At 42.2% G+C, this 25,853-nt stretch overlaps 1 protein-coding gene across 1 annotated transcript in view; it reads right to left on the minus strand.

The window, feature by feature from the left end:
• LOC144771640 (putative tRNA methyltransferase 9B) overlaps positions 1 to 25,853 on the minus strand; it is a 272,818-nt gene that overhangs the window by 163,457 nt on the left and 83,508 nt on the right. Inside the window, exon 2 of the mRNA XM_078656003.1 lies at positions 14,686 to 14,819. The gene's annotated coding sequence lies outside the window, so the exon portion shown is untranslated. The remainder of the gene's footprint in view (positions 1 to 14,685; positions 14,820 to 25,853) is intronic.

Raw genomic sequence — 25,853 nt, forward strand, 5'->3', positions numbered from 1 at the left:
GTGATTGTTTACGTTCATTTAGGTTTTTCCATTTATTTTGTTATTCGAAATTTACATTGTTCATATTAAATACGCTCTTAGCTTTATGAAGTATAGTTCCGTACGCACACGTAGGTCTTTCAATTGATGTGGAGGCTGGAGAGGGTTGTTATGATGCACCATGGCAAAAACGTGTGGTTATAAACAGGATGTAGAAGTTCATTACCAGTGGAAATCCACTATATATTGGCGTTTCTAGGTCCGGAACGGACGTGCTTTTCCCACCGGTGGATGGATTTCGACCTTTGTTCTGCGCATTTGTCATTTTTCAATGTGTAATTATTTATCTTCTCTTTATTCATTACTATCGTTTCATGTACACATTTCACGATCACATCTATATCGTTGTGTACTCTTCTGTGTCCCACTGTATTGCATTCTATGATTTTTTTTACTTGTGCCTCCCTAATGTAATTTAACACAAACTTCCTTATTTCCGTTCTTTAATTTTTTTAGTTCCTTTTTCTAGCACCCTTGTTGATGGCAAAATATATTGTTTGGTGAAGGCATTAGATGCTTGCCACCTGAAACTTGTGAGCACCTAAATTAAACAAACATTTACAATGCAACGGTTTTGCCTTTGGAAAAGTTTGAGCTATTGGCATTGTAAATGACAACATTTGTATTTATGTGTTGGTTTTGAAAACAGATAAATAAATGGCATTGTCATTTACATTGCCAATAGCTCTAACGTTTCCAAAGGCGAAACCGTTGCATTGTAAATGCTTGTTTGTTTATTTTACTCCACTTGCATAAAATAGTAGCGATTTTTTTTTACCCATGCAACGTAATGAAATGTGATTTCCCTTCTAACAACAATACATTGTTTTCCCATGGTAACATGCCAATAAATAGTCATTTTCTAGAGGCTTGAGCTGTGCTACTGAGGCTAACCTGAATTTTAAAAGGTGAAGGTGTAAGTGGGGACATGACGACAATTATGGAGGATGCATAGAGCCTCAACTGAGTATTGAATGATCATGTGAGTAGGTTCTTCGAAGCAGGAGTCACTTGGACATGCCTTAGCAGGATTCTGAGAGGAAATGCAACTCCTATTAGTTTTTAAGGGTGATAAAGTTGGCGTATATAGTTCAGATAGGAAGAGGTATGGCTAAGCATTATTATTTTGAGAACATACCGTTTCAAGAATGTTCTTAGTAGCGGGAGTAGTTTGACTACAAAAAGGAAGGGCATTGTTTCTTCTCCCACTGAGGCATTTAAAGTGCTGAGGGAGTCAGGAGTGGGACAGGTTGACTGTATCTGATTATGTTCCTCGTTAGTGCAGATTAGCAGGCAAATATTCTCAGCATCAACAGGTCTGAAATAGATCAAAAGTATTTTAACATAGCAGTAGAGCACGTCACAGGAGATGGACAATTTGGGGGCAATGGTGCTGGAGCCAGACCATTTGAAGCTAGGCAGTGTAGAGTAAAAGTTTGGAGGAGCGAGGTATAGAAATTGGTTGATGGTGGCATTAGAAAATAGTGAGAGTATTAGATATGAGTTGGGAGGTCAGCAACAAGGATCTTGCAATGTGGATAATGAGTTAGGGGCGTGACTTCCGGAGCCAACACGATAGGTAGGACAGGTGAGCCGAGATAGCAAAACACTTTTCTCAAGCAGACAGGAGAGTACGGTGGTCATGCAGACAGGTTTGAAAGAAGAACTAGTAAATCTGGAAAAAGAGGGGTGTCTAAGAAGAAACATGATGGTCTAGAACGTGGACTATTCAATTCAGGGTGAACTACTCTATCAAAGTTGGAAAAAAGTGGTCTGTCACATTTTGGATGGTGAAGGTAAATGGTGCACATTTAATAAGAATTCATAAGTGCACATCTAACTACAAATACATTAAAATGTCCGTACAAAAATTCAGAATTAGATTCATGTTGCAGTTTAAGTAAATGAAATGTAACTTTGAACACATGAGTATAATGTGTCTGGGAACTACATTATAAATTCAAATGTGAAAACGTCAGTGCACATGTGTACATAAATCTTTTTTGTTTCTGAAGTAATTATATCTTAATAGTGTGAGGATGGTTTTATCCGGTATCCAAGGAGTACATTTCATTTGAATATGGTTAAGACACACAGCGTATATGACTCTCTAGTTCTACAGTGAATGCACTTCAGTACCGAGTTCAAGTGCAACACTTTACATTAATAACGTTGGGACACACAGAGTTATGTGGTTCTACGTGCATGTTTATATTGTGTGACGTGTAAGGGTGGAACCAAACTTATGTTGCTCCAGAAGCTTATTTAAGCAAATGCCTTATTAGCATCAACAATTGTACTGCAAAATATCAGAAACAAAAGCTACCACACAGAACATTCTTATTGGAATAAGGAATCAAGGCTGATAGCCAAGGTGCAATTATGTGACACAATCCTCTTTATATAGACCATACTTCCCATGCCTTTTTTCTATTGCTGAACTATCACGACATTAGTTTTTGGCTATCTCATTAATCAGTATAACTGCAGTATGAGCTACATAAATATGAATTCATCTGTGGTTGTCATTGCTCTTGCGGATCTTGTGAGCAATGTTTGTGTTCATCCGCACTGCTTTTTATTTAGACTAACTGCTCATAAATATTTAGTGCCTCTGGACTATTTTCAATATTAATCTGAGGTAAAAAGAAATTCGTTAATGAAAGTTTACCTACTCTTGAGTTCCTTGCTAATAAGCACATACCTTTCGGGTTGTGGGTGTTTTTAGGTCTGCCTTGACTCTGTAGATGTTGCCAGATATTATGTGATTATCCTAAAAAACGGCTTTAAGAAGCACTGTCAGGAGAGGGGCTTTGGTAGTCAGGAGTACATATTAATATTGGGCACAAGTTGTGTGCTTCCAAAATAACTTTCAGACACACACACGACATATAATGACATTAATGTGTCCTACATAACTAGATAATTTACAATCTTGGCCTTTCTCTGGCAGCAACACAGATGGGAGGAGGGCAGTCATTAACTTTAGGCTTCAGATTGTAGTTTTGAGATTGGGAGTCCAGGGCAACACTAATCTACATTAAATTATAGGTCTAGCAGGACAGTCACCTGACCTTATGTGATCAACAAAAAAAGACTTCGAGACCTACTGAGAGAGGAGCCCCAATGTTGGTTATCCCAAGTACAAGATTCGGCCAAATGTGTGTGCTTCCACTAAAAAGACAAAAAGAACAATAGATGGACAGAATGCAGAACAATGTCATATTTTCATTCCAGCATCCACGGACGGGTTTCGGGGTTTCATCCCTCATCAGGCAGGATAGCTTGACTCCAGCGGAGGACCTGGCTTGGCAGTTTGGGCTGGACTGTTCTCATGAGGCACGGGTTCAAGACTGATTTGCATATGGCCAGGTGCAAACTGGCATGGTGACCAAAAGAATGATGGATTTAACCCAGATCTCTTGACTGGGGGTGAAAGTTTTGATATGTTTTGCAATCCGTCCATCAATTGTGGGTCTTTTGCTTTCTCGCCTTAAGTGTGCCGGGTATGCCCAGACGTTGGTCCCAGGCTCACTGTGCCACTAGATTCAAGCTATCCTGGCTGATGAGGGTTAAACCCCGAAACCGGTCCTAGAAAGCTTGTTTCCAGTCCAGGGAGGACCTGGCTTGGCAGTTTGGGCTGGACTGTTCCCTTGAGTCACAGGGTCAAAACTGATTTGCATATGGCCAGGTCTAAACTGGAGTGGCTCGTGAGCAAAAGAATGATGGATTTAGCCCAGATCTCTTGACTGGGGGTGAATGTTTCGATTTGTTCTCATGAGGCACGGGGTCAAGACTGATTTGCATATGGCCAGGTCCAAACTGGGGTGGCATGGTGAGCAAAAGAATGATGGATTTAACCCAGATCTCTTGACTGGGGGTGAAAGTTTTGATTTGTTCTGCATTCCGTCCATCAATTCTGTGTCTTTTGCTTTCTAGTCCTAAGTGCGCCGGGTATGTCCAGACGTGGGTCCCGGGCTCACTGTGCCACTGGATTTAAGCTATCCTTGCTGATGAGGGGTAAAACCCCGAAACCGGTCTCAGGATGCTTGTTTCCGGTCCAGGCAGGACCAGCTTGGCAGTTCGGACTGGACTGTTCCCAGGAGGCACAGGGTCAAGATGATCAGGGAGCCATATTTATGCCCAGAAAGTACACCTGTGGGATGCAGTGGTTACTAGCCAATGGATTATTAGTACCCTTCCCGTCTGATGACAACTTCTACAATGTGTGATATTTAGCTTGCCCTGAGTGCACTATTGTCCCTGATGCGAACCAGTCTAGCTCAAAATACTCATGAATGTCCACCATTCAAAGGCTGATTCCTGTTTGAAGCTCACCTTTTAAGCTCACATCATGTGTGGCTTCCAGCCAGGAACAGGTAACAACTCTAACGGCAGGCCTTTATTGTTCCCACTGATGGGAGTCCTTCACATGTCTCTCAAGGAAGGCAGACGGCTGCCTTGTGGCCAGCATCTGCAATTGGTCAAAGCAAAACGTGGCCAACAGAGTGGCAACTTTCTAAAAGTTGCCTTTACTCAAAAGATACATTAAATCCGGCTTGGGCAACAAGTCTGGTTTAATGTGATGGTTATTTTGATGCCTTGAAGTATGAACTTTAGCAGTCCCATTCCGAATTTAGCACAGCTGAGTCATCAACGTGTAACCTGAACTCACCAATGGAGCAAGTAGTTTTTCAGCGATAAAAAAAAAATACAATTTGGGGTTTTTACTGTTAGGACATAAAAATACATGCCCTACTTTCTAATATATATAGCACTCTGCCTTAGGACTCAATAGGCCTGCTGAAGGAGTGGCATATACATTAGAAAAGGGAGGCTTGGGCTGTTCAATGGTAAAGTTGTGTTAGCAGTTTAAAAACTGTCTGCAGTGGCACGCTGAGAGGCATGTTTTCACGTTGTGACTTCCATTGTGGCATAACAAGTGCTGCAGCCCTAGTGGGACACTTAAGGATCAAGGCACCAGCACTGAGATCTGGTTAGCAGGCCTCAGAGCACTTACAGTTATTACTCTGTATTATAGCCTACATGGGATGGTGGTAGCCTGCTCTGACAAGCATATAGAAGATTTTTAAAGTCAGAATCCTTGTTACGCCCTCTTAGGAGAGATAGTTTTTTGATTTGCCAACTGTATTTTTGTTTACTATGTCATTTTATGAGTGTATGGCTGATGGTTGCATTGTGAGGAAGTTTATGCACAGTGCAGAGGCCTCCGCTGCTTTTTTGTTTCTTATGCTCAGTGCAGGAGGCTTGAGTTTTTTTTTTAACACACTTTATTCATATTTCAAGGTAATGTGGTACAATCACAGTAATAGTCAATGGAGTGCAGGCTCAGTCTTGGCAACACTTAGAGTCGTAGACAATCGTACATTAAAATGAAAAGTATTTCAGCTAAGGCGGTGTGTGATCTAATAAGAGGCATGCATAGGTGCAGGTGATTAGATCTTCTTGCATAAACAAATAAGATAAGTAGGTCACACAAACTTAAAGGAACAGTGGCAGGAAGAGGCATCAGCTGGTTTTGGTGATAAGCCAATGATAACAGATACAGGCCTGATTGGTTCACTAGGAAAACATATTTCTGTTGCAGTAAGTCTGATCTATCTTTTGTATTATAAAAAGTTATGAAAAACCCATTAGACCTTACATATTGATAGTGAAAAGCAGATGGTAAAATCAATAGGCATTTAAGGATGGATTATTATTTCTATGTATTAAAGCCTACAGAATGATATGTTGTTAAATGAAATGTAGGGAACGATTTTCATGTTGAATGCTGCCTCTGACAAATGCTAGGGGCAGCAGAGTTGCCCTTTAAGTTGCTAAAATCTCTTCTTAGCTATCTGTCAGGATCTTGCAATAAAAAAATAAATATCACTGAATAATACATTCATCCATATATATATAAATATATAGATACATATAGTGCCTTTGGCTCAGCTCTCTTCTGCTATTGGTCTGTCATGTAAACTCTACATCCATCCATGACAACAAACTGCATGGGGTAGTGGTTCAGTCCACATCAGTCATCGGCTTTCTTGTGCATTGAATGACAGCATTTTCTGATCACATATACATCTACCTGAAAATGAGTGTGATTCAGTGACAGGGCTGGTTGGTCAGTCCTTTAGTATTACACTTTCTCCTTTTATAGTTCCCCTTTCATTTCTCGGATTCTCTTTGTATTTTAATTTTGCTTAACAGGATACAACACTCACTCCGGGCAGTGCTAACAGATCGGCTGGTTGCTGCTTATTTCATCTGCAGTGTGCTACATCCCTAGTGGCCAAGGTTTCCTGCAAGTAAATAAGCATATTTACTACATTAGCTGCTCCTCTTTGGATTGCACAGTTTAGGGACAGCAAACTGCCTGTAGCGAATAGTATGCATATGATAGTTTTGTAGCAAGCATCTCCCCTATGACCAGGCAAGGGAGGAATAGGCCCACATTAAACAGTAAAAAGTAATTTATTAGCCCAGGTCTTTCTTGGTATTTCAAATCCAAAAATAGCAAACTGGATTGCAAGAACGGAGCAGGGAGCACTCCATGGTATAGCATGTCCTAGGTGGTACATCTTCATTCAGCAAATCTGCCATTTGTTTGAATGACACACCAGGAAGGGGTGCTAAATAGCCACCATCAACATTTTATCTGTTACAGGCAAATCTTAATGGTGTGTAAACATCTATATTCCTGCTCGTCCTTGATCTTTGGTGGGACTGGACTGCTGGCAAGAGGGATTTGAGTACTGGGAAATTAGAAATGCTGGAAGTTGAGAGAAATAATAAAATGTTACTTGAAAAGCACCTTCAATGAAAGGGTATAAAGAAGGGAGTTAAGAGGAGGAAAGAATGCAGGAATACTTGAAAACAGGAATGAAGGATGGAAAAAAAATGAAACCCAATTACTTTATAAGCCTTACCTGGCTGCGGCTCAGGGGGAAGAAGCGCCGCTCTATAAAAACAAAAAGAAGGCATATGTCTATGTCTTCTTTTTGTTTTTATGGAGCGCTGCTTCTTCCCCTTGGGCCACAGCCAGGTGAGGCGTAGCTATGACCTCCTGATAAATGGGTAAGTAGGGACAGTTACTCACTGTATGCCTGAGGTTACATTTGATGCAAATGGCCCCCCCATGGCAACTGAACTAATAAGATAATGTATTTGTGTTCTATTGTTTTCCCTTTATTTGACATGTAACCAACATGATCTCTCTACAGTGGTTGAGAATTTTGCAACATAGCAGAAGGAACCAAACACCGAGGATCTCAGGTGAAATAGTTCATTGATTTTACTATGTTTTTTATATATTCACTTTTTTGCAGTAGCAATACACTGACTGAGGTCCTGATGAAGGCAGGGGATAAGATTGTCCCATTTTTCTGCTAAAACATGTTGACCACATAAAATATATTGGCAGATATTAGTTACAACTGCCATTTTTGCACTGTTTTTAGTCTTGGGCAATTGAGTGATAAGAATAAATATAGGTCTCTCTCATTTACCCAATTTTAATCCACCACTATTTCACTTCTTTCATGCACTTGTTTCTACGCATCACCAGATATCCTTTAATCGGTATCTGCCAAGTGACCTTGTGTCTCATTATTAGATGTTGGCCGCATTCATCTAGTCCCCTCATACATCTTTTATGACTAACTAAACGGCTGGTCACTAGGAAGCCCAGATGATGACAAGGGTGGTATCGGACAGCGACTGATGGGTATCCTTAGTTATTAGGCACATCTATTCGGCACATGGTTGCTGTGAGCCTCCCCCTCTAACACTTCCTTCAAATTGCCCCCCTGTAGCCATTACCTCTCACCCACCAGAAAGACTATGGTGCTGTACAGGTCAAAACGCGTTGGGCCCCTGATAAGGGCAGAACAGACCTGCGGGGGAAAGAACTGGCTCGTGGTACTGCACACCAGGAAAAAAGAATTGTAAACTTTTATAAAATATTTTTTTCTGGCCCTCACGGATATTGAAATTAGCACCAATGCTGGGTATGGGTTAGAAATACAGCAAGGCACTTTTAAATCATAGACTATTTGATACAGGCATCAAGGACCACACTAGGCAAGTCCAGGCAGGAATAGGCTCTTCCACCTGAACCCCGGGTAAAGCACTATCTTCTCATCAACCAACAGGAGTAAGTCTCTTTTGGGAGTCCCTGATGCTGCACACATAGATTTACTGACTGGACTCGTGCTCTGGCAGGGAGCTCATCCTGACACCTGGATCAAACTGTTCAACCAGCTGCCCTGGTGCTGCCCACTGGGGGCCTTGAGGCTGCAGTGTTGATGGCCTTTGCTGGTGCTTGAACGATATCACCACATGTCATACCCGAAACACCCGTGTACCAGCTCCTTTTCTGGCATCCCACCGCAACCTTCCTGACACCACCATGGACACCCTCCTCAAGGAAATCACGGCAATTGGCACCACCCTAACTATCATGGACACAGAGATGACAGACCTCGTGTCAGAGGGTAAATCCATGCAGTAAGAGGTGTCCTACATCCACAAACATGCTTGGACAAGGTGGATAACATGGTGGATGTGGAAGTCAATATGCACGTTTACTGAAATGGGGACAAGATATTCAATTTCTGCATGGGAAAGTGACAAACCTGGCCGATATGATGAAAAGAGACCACATCTGAAACTACAGAGTACCAGAAAGAGTAGAAAATATAGACATGTTGGACTACTTGACCACCCTGCTCCTGAAGCTCCTTCTTCTCCAGTAACACTTGGAATACCAGAGAGCCAAAAGAGCAGGTCAGCCAGTGAGAAACCAACTTCAACTCCCCATGACCAATTATTGCTTGTATGCTCCACCAATAACATACTGGAGCCATTTTCTCTTCAGTCAGAAAACTGTGAACTCACACACATCAATGGGAACCAAATCTCTTGTTTGGCTGACTTTTCTGCAGACAACAACAATCACAAGCAGTTCTTGGCTCTCAGCAGCCACCTGAAGTACAAGGATATCACATATGGTCTACTGAAACCTGGGGACCTTGAACTCTTCCTTGATTCCTTGGGAGACCCTACAATGGATATGTCCATTTGATGTAACACCTAAATCCCGCATTCCTGGAGGACCCTCTCCTGTCCTGGGAGCCCTCTAGATACCAGCCCAGACATGTGCAGCTAGGAGGCCTGCATAGGAGAGAGTCAGACAGAGCTGGTCTGCACCAGGTAGTGGAATCATTAACCAAGAACCAGATCAGGGGCAAATCAAGGTCTCCCCTGAAGCAGGGAGCAAGTGATGCCAGAAGTGGCGGACAGACCTGAATATATATTTTGTACAACACCCTCTTATTACTCACAATTTTGTGCTCACTGTCTCCTGCATCCTGTTTTTTTCTCCTCCTTACTATAGGCACTTGCCAGTTAACATTCTTGTGCTGAACTTCTCTGTTTAGGGTGGTTTAATGTTTTTGTTTGGTGAATGTGCCCCGCTTGGTCTTCCTGGGCACCTCTATCAAGACGTGGGTGACCAGTTGATCTCCTAGACTGACCTCCCAAGGAGCTGGGAGGGGGTGGTATGTGAACTCCTAAACCCTCCCTGTGTCCTAGCACCAGGGCTTTGTTTGAGCAATTGTTCTTATCCTTCTTTCCCCTTCAATCCAACTCACTTTATTTTGTCCCTCCTGTTGTGGCACCTGACAATAAGCCGCAGTGAGTCCTGTATGACATCTTTTCTTTATGCTCTCATGTGCCCTCCCGGGTGAAGACAGGTGGGGCACCAGGGTGCCCCAGCACTGCTGGCCCAAGCCCAGACCCAAAGCTTAGAGTTAGCTGCCCCTTGGGTTCTATACCCTCCCACCCCATTATCGCCTCTAACTGAGCATCCCTCCCACCCAAGAAAGCCAACCTGGGTTTTTATTACCGAAACCTGGGCTACGGACGCTTCAGGTCCTGATCTTGTAGACGCTATCCCTTCTGGGTACACCCTTGCTAGAGTGGATAGAGTAGGACGGCGGGGAGGGGGGCTGGGCATTCTTTACAGAGAAACCTTGATCTGCCGTACTCAGGCTCTGACGGCACCTCCTGATCCTTATCAGGCCTTCTATTTTGCTATTCATCTTCACCCCACAGAAAGTTTCTCGGGTGTCTTATGTTACAGGCAACCGGGCCCTAGGACTGGACTGTTCCCATGAGGCACAGGGTCAGACTGATTTGCATATGGCCATGTCAGAACTGAGGTGGTGGAGTGATCTAAAGAATGGTGATGGATTAAACCCAGATCAGTTGACTGGGGGTGAGTGTTTGATTTGCTCAAATGCTCCGACCATCATCCCCTTTGGTATCGCTTTCTTCGCCCTAAGTTGGCAGGGTATGCCCAGACATGGGTCCCTCGCTCACTTTGCCACTGGATCCAAGATAGTCTGGCTGATGAGGGTTATGAACCCGAAAGTGGTCTCAGGATGCTTGTTTCTGGTCCAGGGTAGACATGGCTTGGCAGTTCGGGCTGGACTGTTTCCATGAGGCACAGGGTCAGACTGATTTGCATATGGCCATGTCTGAACTGGGGTGGTGGAGTGAGCTAAAGAACGGTGATGGATTAAACCCAGATCAGATGACTGGGGGTGAGTGTTTGATTTGCTCAAACGCTCCGTCCATCATCCCCTATGGTATCGCTTTATTCGCCCTAAGTTGGCAGGTTATGCCCAGACGTGGGTCCCTTGCTCACTTTGCCACTGGATTCAAGATAGCCTGGCTGATGAGGGTTATGAACCCGAAACCGGTCCCAGGATGCTGGTTTCCGGTCCAGGAAAGACATGGCTTGGCAGTTCGGGCTGCACTGTTCCCATGAGGCACAGAGTCTGACTGATTTGCATATTGCCATGTCTGAACTGGGGTGGTGTAGTGAGCTCAAGAATGGTGATGGATTAAACTCAGATCAGTTGACTAGGGGTGAGTGTTTGATTTGCTCAAGCGCTCCGTCCATCATCCCCTTTGGTATCGGTTTGTTCGCCCTAAGTTGGTAGGGTATGCCCAGACGTGGGTCCCTTGCTCACTTTGCCACTGGATTCAAGATAACCTGGCTGATGAGGCTTATAAACCCGAAACTGGTCCCAGGATGCTTGTTTCCGGTCAGGGAAGACATGGCTTGGCAGTTCAGGCTGGACTGTTCCCATGAGGCACAGGGTTAGACTGATTTGCATATGGCCATGTCTGAACTGGGGTGGCAGAGTGGGCTAAAGAACGGTGATGGATTAAACCCAGATCTGTTGACTGGGTGTGAATGTTTGATTGGTTCAGATGCTCCGTCTATCACCACCCCCTTTTGTACCGCTTTGTTCGCCATAAGTTGGCTGGGTATGCTCAGACGTGAGTCCCTTGCTCACTTTGCCACTGGATTAAAGCAAGCCTGGCTGAAGACGGCTGTAATGCCAGAAACCGGTCCTAGGAAGCTTGATTCTGGTCCAGGGAAGGCATGGCTTGGCAGTTCGGGCTGGGCTGTTCCCATGAGGCACAGGGTCAGACTGGTTTGCATATGGCCATGTCTGAACTGGGGTGGTGGAGTGAGCTCACAAATGGTGATGCATTAAACTCAGATCAGTTAACTGGGGTTGAGTGTTTGATTTGGTCAAACGCTCCGTCCATCGTCCTCTTTGGTATCCCTAGGACATCAGGATTTCAGCAGGCTGGCAGAACTGTATTTTGAGAAATCCATTCTTACTCTCTTGGGGGATTTTAACTTTCATCTAGAAAATGCCTCATGTAAGGACACCCAATACCTCTTGGAAACCTAGAGTTGCTGTGGATTTTCACAGCTGGTTAGAAGCCCCACCCATATAGCGGGCCATATCCTCAATGGTGTTTTCTCCAATGATCATCGGATAAGGGTGGGGTAACCTATTCCCCTCGTCTGGTCTGACCATTTCGCCATCCCGTTTGACCTACACTTCCTGGCATCAGTGACGCCTTTCTCTGGTGACAGGAATTTGGAGGAAAGGAGGACCTATAGCCTTATGCGTAAGGAGGCGCTCTCTAACTTCCTTAATAACCTGGAGCCTACTAAGCATCAGAATGCCAAATCGGCTGCTGCTGAGTTATCACAGCTATTGCCAGCAGCAATGGACTCCCTTGCTCCTGTCAAGAAGCACTACTCAGCAAGAATAAAACCTTCAGCCCCCTGGTTTACGGAGAGACTCAGAAAGTTAAGACAGGACTGCTGAAAACAGGAAAGGCTGTGGCTTGCAAACTTAGAACCTCTGAGTAGGGAACGGCATAAACAATGTCTAAAAGAGTATAAATTAGCCATCATGGAGAAAAATAGATTATATTTCTCCAAGATTACTGTATCCATGAAATCATCTAGGGATCTCTTTAAGGTTATTAATCCTCATACCTCCCCCCACGTCACTGACCCTTCAGATGTCTCTCCAGAGCTCTGTGATAAAATATAGGACTTCTTTCAAGCCAAAATCACAGACATCCACGCCCTGCTGGAAACATCCAACACAAGTATCAGGTCGTGTGTGCAAACTTTCACCCCTCCTAGTGAGGCCTTGCTCACGGAGGAGACCCCCAGGCTCCTTACCTTCCCCCTTATGTCATTGGAGGTGACTGATAGACTCCTGGATCGAGTCAAATCGGGCTCCCCTTTGGACCCCTGTCCCCTCAAGGTGCTAAAAACCTGCCAGGAGATTATTATCCCTCCTCTCACTGGGGTCATGAATGCGGCATCTCAGAGGGACTGTATGCCTTGCTGTGGAAGACGGCTGTAGTGAAGCCTCTCTTGAAGAAACCTACCCTGGGGAACAGGTTCCATTATCTCTTTGGTATACTCCCCCTTCGACTCCTTAGTAAACAATTAGCAGGCATACAGGCAGAGATTGTTTCCTATATTTGGGGCAGGTGCAAACCATGGCTTCAAGGATCCCACCTCTAGGCCAGGGACCTCCAATTACCCCACATGAGATCTTACTGCTTGGCCTTTCCCTTATCACAGCTGGAAGCAAAACGGGGGCCCTCACAGCAGGCTTGCCTTGAACAACACCTACTAAAGATTACATGTCCCTCTTTGCTGCCATATTTGAATACCTCCAATCACAGTGTGGGCTCCAATCCAGTCCTCGCGTAGATGGCAGTCTCCTGTTGGAGCCCCACAATTACAACACACAAAGCACCACTATGGCACAATGAGGTCTTCTGTATTGGGGGGGGGGCACTCTTCTGGGCAGCCTGGGATCCAAAGGGCCTCAAGAGAATGTACCAAATGTATATTGGTGGTCTCCCCAAGTCCTTCCCTGCTCTGTGGCAGGAGTTTGGACTTTGGCCCACAGACCAGTGGCGTTAATGACAACTGCTTCACTGCCTGACAGCTGTTCTTGGCAGCCAGCGAGTAAAGTTCCTGGTTTTGCCAATTCCCCAATATTTTCATGCCCTGAGACACTACAAAAGTGGTCTCTAGAATGTATGGAGTGCTTATCAAATCCTTACACTCTGACCCGTCCAGCAACGACTAGGCTAACCTGGCAACTATTGCTAGGCAAGGCCTACTCACCAGAAGACGGGGCATAACCCTACAGGCGGATCACTACGGGTTCCCAGAGACTCGAGGCTAAGGTTTCTCTACTTTAAAGCACCCCATGACTGGTACTTGTACCTTTTAAGGCCCTCTTGCTACTCCAGAACAGATGTTATAAATGTAACATGGATAGTTGCAATTTATTTCATATCCTGTGGTCCTGCCCGAAACTGGTTACTTAGTGGGTAGTAGCATGATTCCATCGCCACCTCCATGGACCGCTTAACATCACCCCTACCCCACACCTATCGCTACTACATGATGTCTCTGACCTGGCAGACTTGACAATTCAGGAACACAGATGGTTGGCAACTTCCCTTGACGTGGCCAAACCATGCATTCACTGGAGACAAACCACCACTCCTACATGTAGTGAATGGTGGAGTGAGCTGCACAGTGGCTAGTCATGAATACATCAAATACAAATTCAACAAATTGGATGTGTTGAATGTAGTTTGGGTACTCTTCCTGACAATAGATGAAACTGCTCCACCCTGAAAGGGTCCAATCTCCACCTCTAACATGGACGAGTTGCCTAATCGTCAGCACATTCACTTCTCTTGACGATCTTCCTCAACCAACAGAGACGTGATACAATTGTATCCCCCATCCCAGACTCCCCCTAGACCCACACCACCTAGACCTCCCTGTGTCCTCATCCCATAGCCCCCTCCCTTCTTCCCTGTCCACCCCATGAGGCCTCACGCTTCCCTCGCAGTCCCGGCAGACCTCCTGACTTGCCCATTGTCCCACCCCATGCGTGTTCCAGTACTTTTATTGGTCGCGATTCATTTCCTTGGGTGGACGGACTGAATGGGCCTGATTGCCGGATTGCCAAATCCCTCCTCTTTGTTGTATATCGCAAATCAATGCTGGTTTTATTTGTGATGGGTTTTTTAAAATCAATAAATAAATGTTGCAAAAACAAATAAAAAAAAAATACACAAATGTCCATGTATTGTTATAACATACTTAACTGTTTTAACAAAAAATGTTGTATGGCTTATTGAAATTGAAATAGAACTATTACATTATACATAAAATAGTGACTAAACATAACCTGTAAGGATACTTACCGAGCAGCATGTTAGAACACCAGCACTACAGCGCACCCATGATCAGCATGGCTCAACCGTTTTAAATTGGTTTCCTTCCATTAGACCAATCTTAAAAGCCACAGTTGCTTCAAATGGTATATGTATCAGCAGTTCTGAAGAAGAAAGGTAAAGTGACAAGTCAATGACAGGATCCAATAAGAGAACAGTTAACTGCGATGAATACAGGATGTCTAACTAAAACAATAAGTGGGGGACTTGGAAAACACTTCTGAGAACCAAGAGGTTGAAGACCTCAGGGTGTGTGATGGATTATATTGGGAGTGCCTAGCAATCTGAAGATGTTGTTAGGCCGCAAATCCAGACACTTTTTACTGTTGCAATAAAGACATCAGACAGGTTAAGAGAAAAGGGCAACCCAATAATCCCCAACAAGCTTCGGTATAAACTATATTAAGAGGTAAACGGCTAACAAGGGAATCAATTGTAAAGATGGAATATTTTTCAACACTTTACTCCAATTAATTATCTGTCTTAATGAGTGACAGCGTAGAATAAATTAAAAACCAAACTTGCATGTATTTCATAAAATAACCAATCTTAAGAGAGGCACACACTAATTTTAAACGAAAAAGAACTCCATTATATTCAATCCAAATGATTTAGGGGTTACAATGATGACATTTTGCAATAACATTAGTCTTGCAGAGCAAATCAAACTGATAAAGTCAGAGATCAATGTCTGAAAAATGCACTCTGATTAATATCAATGTTGCACAAAAGATATAACAATTCAATGGTGAAGGTCCAGTGGTTACACTTGGCAGGAGTTGGACTTGGCATCAACTTTTTGGTCTCTACTCGACATAGTCCGCAAGACTATTCTCAGGGCAGCCAGATTATATTGGAAATGCAATGATGGCCCCACATGAACTGAAAGTATTGGAGAATATAAACTAAATTGAATTCATGTATGCACCTGAATATAATATGGCCAGTGCTCTTAAGGTGCAAATCATATATGTATGAAGTTAAATAAGGTGAATGTAGTCAAGTGCTCCCTGAATGATACAGAAGTGTATAGGAAGGTTCTAAATCCCAGAAGGTCCACCAAATAGACTATTATTTGCTTATTAAGGACAAATCAGGATAACCTTTACAATGAAAGAAAGGAAGTAGGAATATCTGTGAATCGGATAAAATGAAAATACATAGGTTAATGGAAAACAACTATGGCTTGTCAATGCCGCCAGAACTCACTTATAACCTTAATAAATCATTGGTGAAATAATGTAAATGATCAAAAACTAGAGGGCAATTTGTGAAACAAAAAACAAATTAGTAGAAAAAAGAAGTAGAAGTACATATAATCAAACGAGGTTAAAGACTGGGCCACTAGAATTATGCGATAGTGAGGCTGCAGTGAGTTTCACATATTTAAAGATTTCCGCATTTGCCACATAATCCACCATCTGCTTCATAGTCTGCAGATTTAAACTAAAATGCATCAACATGTTGCCGTACAGTGGAAGTCCTTTTGCAAAGGTTGACTGGTCACCTTTCTATTGCTATATATTACCGTGGTGGCTATTTTGAATGAGAGCATGCAAGGTGATAATAGGCGTACCTATTTAAAGAAACAAACTGAAAAGGATATTTACCCATAGATGGAGTAATCAAGAAATAATTAAATCCTAATTACTTCACAATAATACTGAGCACTGTTTCTAACGGGAGAGGTATCTCCAATTGTAGCTCTGCCCAGTGGATCCCTGCTTGGGGATCACCACAAGAGAGCGATCCTCAAGCAGGAACTCACCCTCTACACACCACAGATAGCGGGGAGCGGCCTCTTGGGAAAGGGCTTGTGTGCAGGCTTGCTGCTAAGTGTAACTACTGGATCTTCACCAATGATTTTTTTAATCTTTTGTTAAACATTGATAATAATCAGAGTGGATGTTACAGACCTTCATTTCTGACTTCATCAGTTTTATTTGCCTTGCAAGAATAATATTGTGGAATTTAATGATTAGTACCTCTAAATCATTCATATTTAATACAATGGATTTATTCCAAGTTTAAAATTAGTGTGTGCCTCTTTCTTAAGATTGGTTATTTTACAAAATACATGCAAGATTGTGTTTTGGTTTACTCTATGCCGTCACCAATTGGGACAGATAATTGTAGTAAAGCTTTGAAAAATATGCTGTCTTACAATGTATTCCCTGCTTAGCCCCTGTATCTCTCAATGAAGTCACCCGAAGCAGATTAATTATGGAGCGTCACACCATAAAGCATTAAAAGTGTTCACAATCTTGTTTGTGGAATAGTGTATCATGGTAAGAATCTTAATTTTGATCCCTTTATTAACTGGGAGCTCATATTGTTAAAGGATATGGGATGAGGCAGCTCACCTTCCATCAGAAAAGCTGTCTAAGAACTGCATTGGGATTTCATGAAGTTTAATTAAATGTGGTCTGGGAGATTTGAGAAGTAGCTTTATAATTCATATAGAATTATAGTCAAATTTCCATTCTGTCAAAAATATGTCAGACATTTCAACAACACATGGATAAATGTAATCGGTCCATTAATGACTGCAGGATACTCATGATTCACAGCCTAATGGAAGGATTAGAATTGACGACCAGCCCCATGTCTGGTTTGGAAGGACATAGAAAGATAGTATTAACCCGGAAACAAAGGCCCAATCCATTGATTTGGGTTTTGCAAAGACTGCAAAGCACAAAACTGAGGGTACTGTGACTGCAAAACTAAACTTGCAATTTAATAAAAGAACATTAAGAGTCACACATGCCTTTAAGACTACCAATATAAACCTTGCAACTCCTTGGAATATGTAGGACCTTGAGGTGTGAAAGTCACCCCAAGTTCCATACTAATTGAAAGGATATGTATGAATGAATTGTGACCTTAATTACAAACTATTAACTGGGTAATGACACCTCAAAGTGGATGATATCCATTTGCAATGTGCGAATTTTCCAGAAGGGAATGCTTCCACTAAGAGACTATCGGGCACTGGCATTAGGAGGTTAGGGGCACAGACAGCTATGTCAGGAGACAGCCTGATTCACCCACCACGGTCCATTTGCATTATGCCAAATGTATAATACCATTGCAGCTCCTGTCCTTTTAAAAGACAGAGGTTGGCATTCTGCAAATTTGAATGCCATGATGGAGGTCTGACATCAATGCCTTTGCAGACCATCACTAGGAAATTTGCAAATGATTTGCGACCTACCTTCTTGTACATCAAGGCCTACATTCTTAGCCTTTATTACACTGCACTGTAGAAAGTTATCTTGCATTCAACAACTTACCTTGTGAATGTAGAAGTGAAGATAAAGGTTGAGAGATAAATCTAGGCATGATCAGGAATGTACTTTAGGCAAGAAATATGGGTAGTGTCTGTTGCTTAAGGGTTTAATCAAATATTTAACATTTAAGGAGAAGATTTAGGAGGCAGTAAACTCACATTTTTTGAGGAGGACATCTTTAAACTAACCATACAGGTGCTTCAGTTTAGAAGAGGAAATAGTTTGGAAAAAAACACCTACTCCCTATTGTGAATCTCAGATTTCAGGCAATGTAGCAGTTGCCTATTTAATTATGAAACAACTATTTTACAAACACTTCACTTTGACAGGCAGCCAAAGATTCATTTAACATGAGGACGTTTTCCTCACCACATATCACCAAACGTGATACGTGCTAATAATCACCACAATGCTACCTGGAAAGGCTAAATTTGCAAAAAAAAAGTGTATAAAAGTTTACACTTATGCAATACATAGACACAAACACTGAATACTAGACAATTTACACCCTTTTGCATGGGCTTCCCAAATAAATTCTTCAGATTTCCTAAAGAAATCCCTGGGTGGAAATTTCTGTTAATTTTAAAAGGAGTCTACTGTATCCAGTTGCTTCATAAGAGTTTTGGAACACTGGATTATATATACAGAGTGAAAGAAAGACAATCCAACTGCTTGCATTAATAATTACCAACTGAAATATCCTCCCTTCAAATTCAGAAGATGCCAAACACTTCTTCTGCCCACAACTGGATCCAGTGAAAGAAACATCTGACATATTCGAATTTGCACCTGTAAACATGAAGATTCCCCCATTTTCTCCCTTAAGGAACATTAGGCTAATGCATCTAAGCATAGATGTTTGTAGTTGTGAAGAACTGCTACAAAATGCACAAGGCACAGAACATTAATGACCTACTATGGCTCTTGTAAATGGCAGCATCATTTTCTTTCTTTTTTTTCTTCATCCATTAGATGCTATTCACACACAATGAAACAAGAACAATCACTGCTCCAGATGGGTCAGTCACTTTGCAACACACTGAGATCTCTTGCACTGGCTATGGAAATTATGTAAATAATTTTGCCAATCTAACCTCTGACCAAAGAAGGCCACAATACATATGTCAGGCCATTGCTTACATAGAACTCTGCCAATAAGGCAGTTCCAGAGAATCAACAAACACAAGACAAAAGCCAGATGGGGAGAAGACTATAATGTCAATAAAATGCCCAGGACTGGCACGCTTCCAGCAATGACCTCTCCAGCTGTGGTCTATCATAGATGGAATTCAGAGAACTGGAGAAAGTTTTAAGAGTCCTGCTCGCCAACACATCCAATGCTTACATCACAAAAACAATACACTCTATGCTGATCGTGAGAAACTGCTCGTTTTGTGTGGTCACCCTTATTTCTGAAGAATTGTACTGCTGTTTTTAGACTCTGCACACTGGGGCACTGCTGTGCAGTGCCCAGTATATGTGTTCAGACCATTAAACTTGTAGAAATTGGCTAATCCCTGATGGCATATTTAACTTTACCATAAGGCCATAGTGTATATGCTTGAAAAATATTCCCATGCCACGAAATGTTAAATGTCACCTGTGGACTGCAACACTTACTATACCACTCACCTGTGTGACAGAGAAAAACATGGCTTTGGATCTACCATTGAGCCCCCAACTGGAGCTGTGAAAAACCTCCAGTAAAACCTATTAAAATAGCCTTTTTTCACAGGTAGAAATCTCTTTTAAATATCTGTAAATCGCCCCTATGTAAGCCTTGTAGTTCAAATGGTAAGATGCATGTATTTAAACATATGATATGTAGAAAATTAATGTTAACATGTCCCTACCGTCTCAAGGCCTTAAAAGCTATTTTCACTGCTGTAGGATTAGCTAACTTTTGTAGAAAATCAGAGTACAGATTAAAACACTAATACTGTTTCTAGAGAATGAGTCCTGCTAGAAAAATAATAAAACCACTATGTTTTAATATTTATTAAAAATATAATTCAAAGACAATGTCAAATTTTTAATAATGTAGGAAAAGTAGCTGTTATAAAGCATATTTTCCCTGATTGCCGTTCCTGGAAGCTAATTCGCATTAACTCAGGGGCTGCTCAACCTGTGCTCAGTCAGGGAAGCGGTGTGAAATTCTTCCCAGGAGCATGCAATAGGCTAGATTTAATGGGCAGAGATGACTTCTCTGAGCTAAATAGACTATGCAGGGTGTGGGCATTCTGATGACAACACAGTCTCAAAGCCTGTATGATGGATTTGTCTGACGCTTGTGTAATTGTTTTGCACCAATACCAGGAACATTCTTGTATCCTGTATTGTTGCTGAAGGAAAATGCTTTTGTCCTACTAGACTGCTGTCTCTGAGTTTGTTGTGGGTTTAGTGCCTGCTTCAAACTGGACTATAGTGTTAGATGTGGGAGGACACTGGAAATACCTTAGGATACTCCCTACTCACACCTAGGCCTTCAGAGCCCAAGATGGTTGTGGCCGAAGACCTTTGCCATCTTGGATTTGCCCTGGCACATTGTATTTTGGACCGGTTTTCAATCAAGCAAGCAGGAACTACTAAAAATGTAAGTAGGTCAAGGCCTAGGAACAAATACTCTGTTGGTCAGAGAGGGTCTAGGACTATTTTTGGGTCTACCCCACCCACAGGCTACCCTACAAAGCTGGACCCTCACCTAGCTCTCCTGAGAACATTGCTAAACTTGTGACAAGATACCAGGAAGTCTGCCCCTGCTGCACTTGGCATCTGTGACTGTCATTGGTCCCGGCGATTCACAGTATTTTAATAAGTTCAATTGAATTCCCAAGACAACGGAGTACAACTTATTAGGTTGTTTATTGCATTTAAGGGACTATTTCTGTAACATAAGGAAAGTATTGTTAGTTTTCACAGGTGATCTCTGGACTGGGGAAGTAATCTCTTCTTTCCCTTTCTGCCTGCAGGTAAGGCGACAGGAGCTGTTTCCACCAAAAGCCTAGAAGGGAAAGAAAACAGGGCAGGTAATTGGTGAATCTCAAGTCCCTAATCTAGCACTTAATCGGTTAATGTGACGTCCCCGCTAATATTTTATTCTACTACTGCAGTTTCACCAGTAAATAGTGAGGGTTTGGGAAGTCCTCAGGAGCTTAGAAAAAGGTGCACACTACATCAAACCAAGATATAGCCCTATTATGTGTCAGTGATGCTCTCTGATGTTGAGGTGAAAGAAAGAACACAATCCCATTCATACAGGCAACACGAGTTGCGTTTTCACCCATTCACCATGTGCATAACCAAAAGTAAAAAACCTGGGGGTGTGGTGGAATCATAACATAGGCAGTACGGGAGCAAGGCATTCCTTTCTTACAGTGGTTCACCAAGTGGGTTCCGCCCTTCTCCCCAAGTCTGAACCCTAACATGCACCAGTGAGATCCTTGCTCTCCCTGGAGCGTGGCTGACAAGAACATCACACTGGCAGGCTGCTCCTTCCTCGAACAGAGGGCCTGGGACATCTTCTCCCTCTTCAGGTCGAGCAGCCATACTCTGCAACCTTCAATGCATCTTCAGACGGTTGGGGATTCCTTCGGGTGGTGTGTATAACAGACGCATCTCTCCACGCCAGAGGCCTTCTTCCGGTTTCTCCTTCCTGTTCCACCTTTACGTTGTGGTCCGTCCTCCTTTTTCCTGGCTCTGGCCACATCTCTCCTATTGCAGCTGGATAATGGACCTGGACTGGGCTTTGCTGGTGCCCTCTGCCTAACACACGGAGAGTCTCTAAATGCCCCACCCCTGCCCTCTAACCCCCCCCCCCCCCCCCATAGAGGCCTCAGAAGTATACATCTGTGGTTGTTTGGGCACCTACAACCTTTTGTTCCACAGCTTCACGGGGACCAAACAGGAAATGTATCCAACTGACAATTCCACAGTATTGAATTTAAGTTCAGGGTTCTACCACATTGACAAGAGCTTTTCTGCAAAACAACAAGTCTATTTTCTGACTGAAACTTAAAAACGTTTTCAAACTTCCCTACTTCTACAACTTAGCAGGGCCAATTTGCTTGTTGTCCAAGATCATGCCCTCATCGTGATCACACCTAGAGACCTTTGAACATTGACCAGAATAGGTGCTTTGCGCTTCTTGGTGCTTTTTTCTATTATATCTTTAATTCATATCTTGGGTCTTCCTTGTTGGATTTTTTCGTCGTTTGGGTGTTATTTTGTTCATAAAATGTTATCCTATTTTAAAAAATTAGAGAGGAATGTTTATTTATTGTGTTTTCGATTTTAACTGTTTTGGCACCTCGAAATACTTCCCACATTTTCTCTAAGTTAACCCTGTGCCTTCTGTGCCAAACGTGCCAGGGGATCAGCTCAGGTTTCAATTACTGAAACCTTTTACTGCACCTAAGGAGATTGTGACTTAATTACTTGGAGTGGACACCAATCCACAACAACTACACCGATATTAACAGATGTCTGTCGATTTCACTTGATAAAGGTGAATTTCCCGATACAAAAAAAAAAAGAAGTTGTTTGACACATTTTGACAACCAGATGCAGGGAACTGTAATATCTTTGTTTTTGCAGAGTACAGAGTATTTAGGAGTGTGTGAACACATGCCACTCCAAACCAGGTAAAGCTTTCCAAAATAGGTCTTAGGGCAGGATCCATTTGTACACTGGTGATCATAAAACCACTATTTGTTTTAAGGTCTCGCCAAGCGCATGCACTACTCTGAGAGGCTTTAAGTAAGGGCTTTTAAACTCTTAACACACGCTTGTGCGTATGCTCCACCCACTATTGTCCTTTGCATGCGTCTTGGTAAGAAAGACAGCAGGCAATTGGGCCAAGGGGGGTGCATGTCACACCTTCTCTGGTTGTTGGACTAGGCTTCTCGGGAGCGAGGAGCATCAGCATCTGTTTCCAATTATCGCAACCAATCGCGTTAATTGTAAACAGATGGTGGTTGCGCTGGCCCTGGTGCACTTTTGCTTGTTTGTAAAGTTACTGAGTGACAAGGAGGATCTTGTACATTTATGGAACACTGACTTTTATGACAGCCTTGGAGTCTATGCTACGTGTGTGCACGCAATAACCCGAAATATGCTTTTACGGTCAACAGATAAGCATGCAGGGGGCTTAAATTAAGCCAGTGTCTGCCAGAACGCTATACAGCAAATTCAAATAAATTCAACAAAATTGCACAGATAACTTTCTCTGCCATCCTCCTCTCTCCCCTCTGCCTCTCCTCTCTCCCGTGACCTCTACATCCCCTCAGCCTCTCCCTTTCTTTCAAAACAGTTTACCTCCGGTCCTCCTTTACCCTCTGCCTCTTCTCTATCTCGAAAAACATCAATAAAAGCACTTGTTTAACATAATACTGAGCATCCAGGATTGAACAGTTTCTCTCTGGCCCTCTGCTGCTTCTCTTTTCCGCCAGCCCATTCTATCCTTCTCTCCCCTCAATACCACATAATTATGTGCCACTTAATTACACTGCACTCAATGCAACATGCAGTCCACATAATACCAATCAGTACCACGTAATTACAAGCCACATAATTACACTCTACTCAATGCAACATAAATACACTCCACATAATACCACTCAGTGCCACATTGTTACACGCCACATATTTAAACTCTACTGAATGCAACATACACTCTAAATACCACTCAGTGCCACATAATTACACACCACATAATTACACTCTACTGAATGCAACATACACTCCACACAATACCACTCAGTGACACATAATTATATGCTACATAATTACACTGCACTCAATGCAACAAACACTCCAAATAATACCACTCAGTGCCACATAATTACATGCCACATAGTTACACTCTACTGAATACAACCAACACTCCCCATAATACCACTCAGTACCACATAATTACACGCCACATATTTAAACTCTACTCAGTGCAACATAAATATATTCAACATAATACCACTCAGTACCACATAATTACAATTCACATAATTACACTCTCATAATTACAAGTCACATAATTACACTCTATTCAATGCGACATAAATACACTCCACATAATAACATAGTGCCACATAATTACATGCCACATAATTACTCTACTCAATGCAACAAATACATACCACATAACACCACTCAGTGTGACATAGTTACATGCCACATAATTACACGCTACCCAATACAACATACATACACCCCATCTACCATTCAGTGCCACATAATTACACGCCACATAATTACACTACTCAATGCAACATAGACACCAAATAATACCACTCAGTGCCACATAATTATATGCTACATAATTACACTGCTCTCAATGCAACATACACTCCAAATACCACTCAGTGCAACATAATTACACACCACATAATTACACTCTACTGAATGCAACATACACTCCACACAATACCACTCAGTGACACATAATTGTATGCTACATATTTACAATGCACTCAATGCAACACACTCCAAATAATACCACCCAGTGCCACATAATTACACTCTACTGAATGAACATACACTACAAACAATACCACTCAGTGCCACATAAGTATATGCTACATAATTACACTGCACTCAACGCAACATACACTGCAAAGAATACCACTCAGTGCCACATAATTACACGCCACATAATTACACTATACTGAATACAACATACACTCCCCATAATACCACTCAGTACCACATAATTACACACCACATATTTAAACTCTACTCAGTGCAACATAAATACACTCAACATAATACCACTCAGTACCACATAATTACAAGTCACATAATTACACTCTATTCAATGCAACATAAATACATTCCAAATAATAACACAGTGCCACATAATTACACGCCACATAATTACTCTACTCAATGCAACATAAATACATACCACATAATACCACTCAGTTTGACATAGTTACACGCCACATAATTACACTCTACTGAATGCAACATACACTCCACACATTACCACTCAGTGCCACATAGTTACATGCCACATAATTACACTATACTGAATACAACATACACTCCCCATAATACCACTCAGGAACACATAATTACACTCTACTCAATGCAACATAAATACACTCGACATAATACCACTCAGTGCCATATAATTACACGCCACATATGTACACACTACTCAATGCAACATAAATACACTCCACATAATACCAAACAGTGCCACATAATTACATGCTACTTAATTAGACTGCATTCGATGCAACATACACTCCAAATACCACTCAGTGCCACATAATTATATGCTACATAATTACACTGCACTCAATGCAACATACACTCCAAATAATAGCACTCAGTGCCACATAATTACACTCTACTGAATACAACATACACACCCCATAATAGCACTCAGTACCACATAATTACACGCCACATAATTACACTCTACTCAATGCAACATAAATACACTCCACATAATACCACTCAGTGCCACAAATATATGCTACAGAATTACACTGCACTCAATGCAACATACACTCCAAATACCACTCAGTGCCACATAATTACACACCACAAAATTACATTCTACTGAATGCAACATACTCCACACAATTCCACTCAGTGCCACATAATTATATGCTACATAATTACACTGCACTCAATGCAACATACACTCCAAAAACCACTCAGGGCTACATAATTACACTCTACTGAATGCAACATACACTCTGCACATACCACTCAGTGCCACATAATTATATGCTACATAATTACACTGCACTAAATGCAACATACACTCCCCATAATACCACTCAGTACCACATAATTACACTCTACTCAATGCAACATACATTCCCCCCACATACCATTCAG

Source organism: Lissotriton helveticus, chromosome 8 (assembly GCF_964261635.1).
Source record: "Lissotriton helveticus chromosome 8, aLisHel1.1, whole genome shotgun sequence".
NCBI lineage: Eukaryota > Metazoa > Chordata > Amphibia > Caudata > Salamandridae > Lissotriton > Lissotriton helveticus.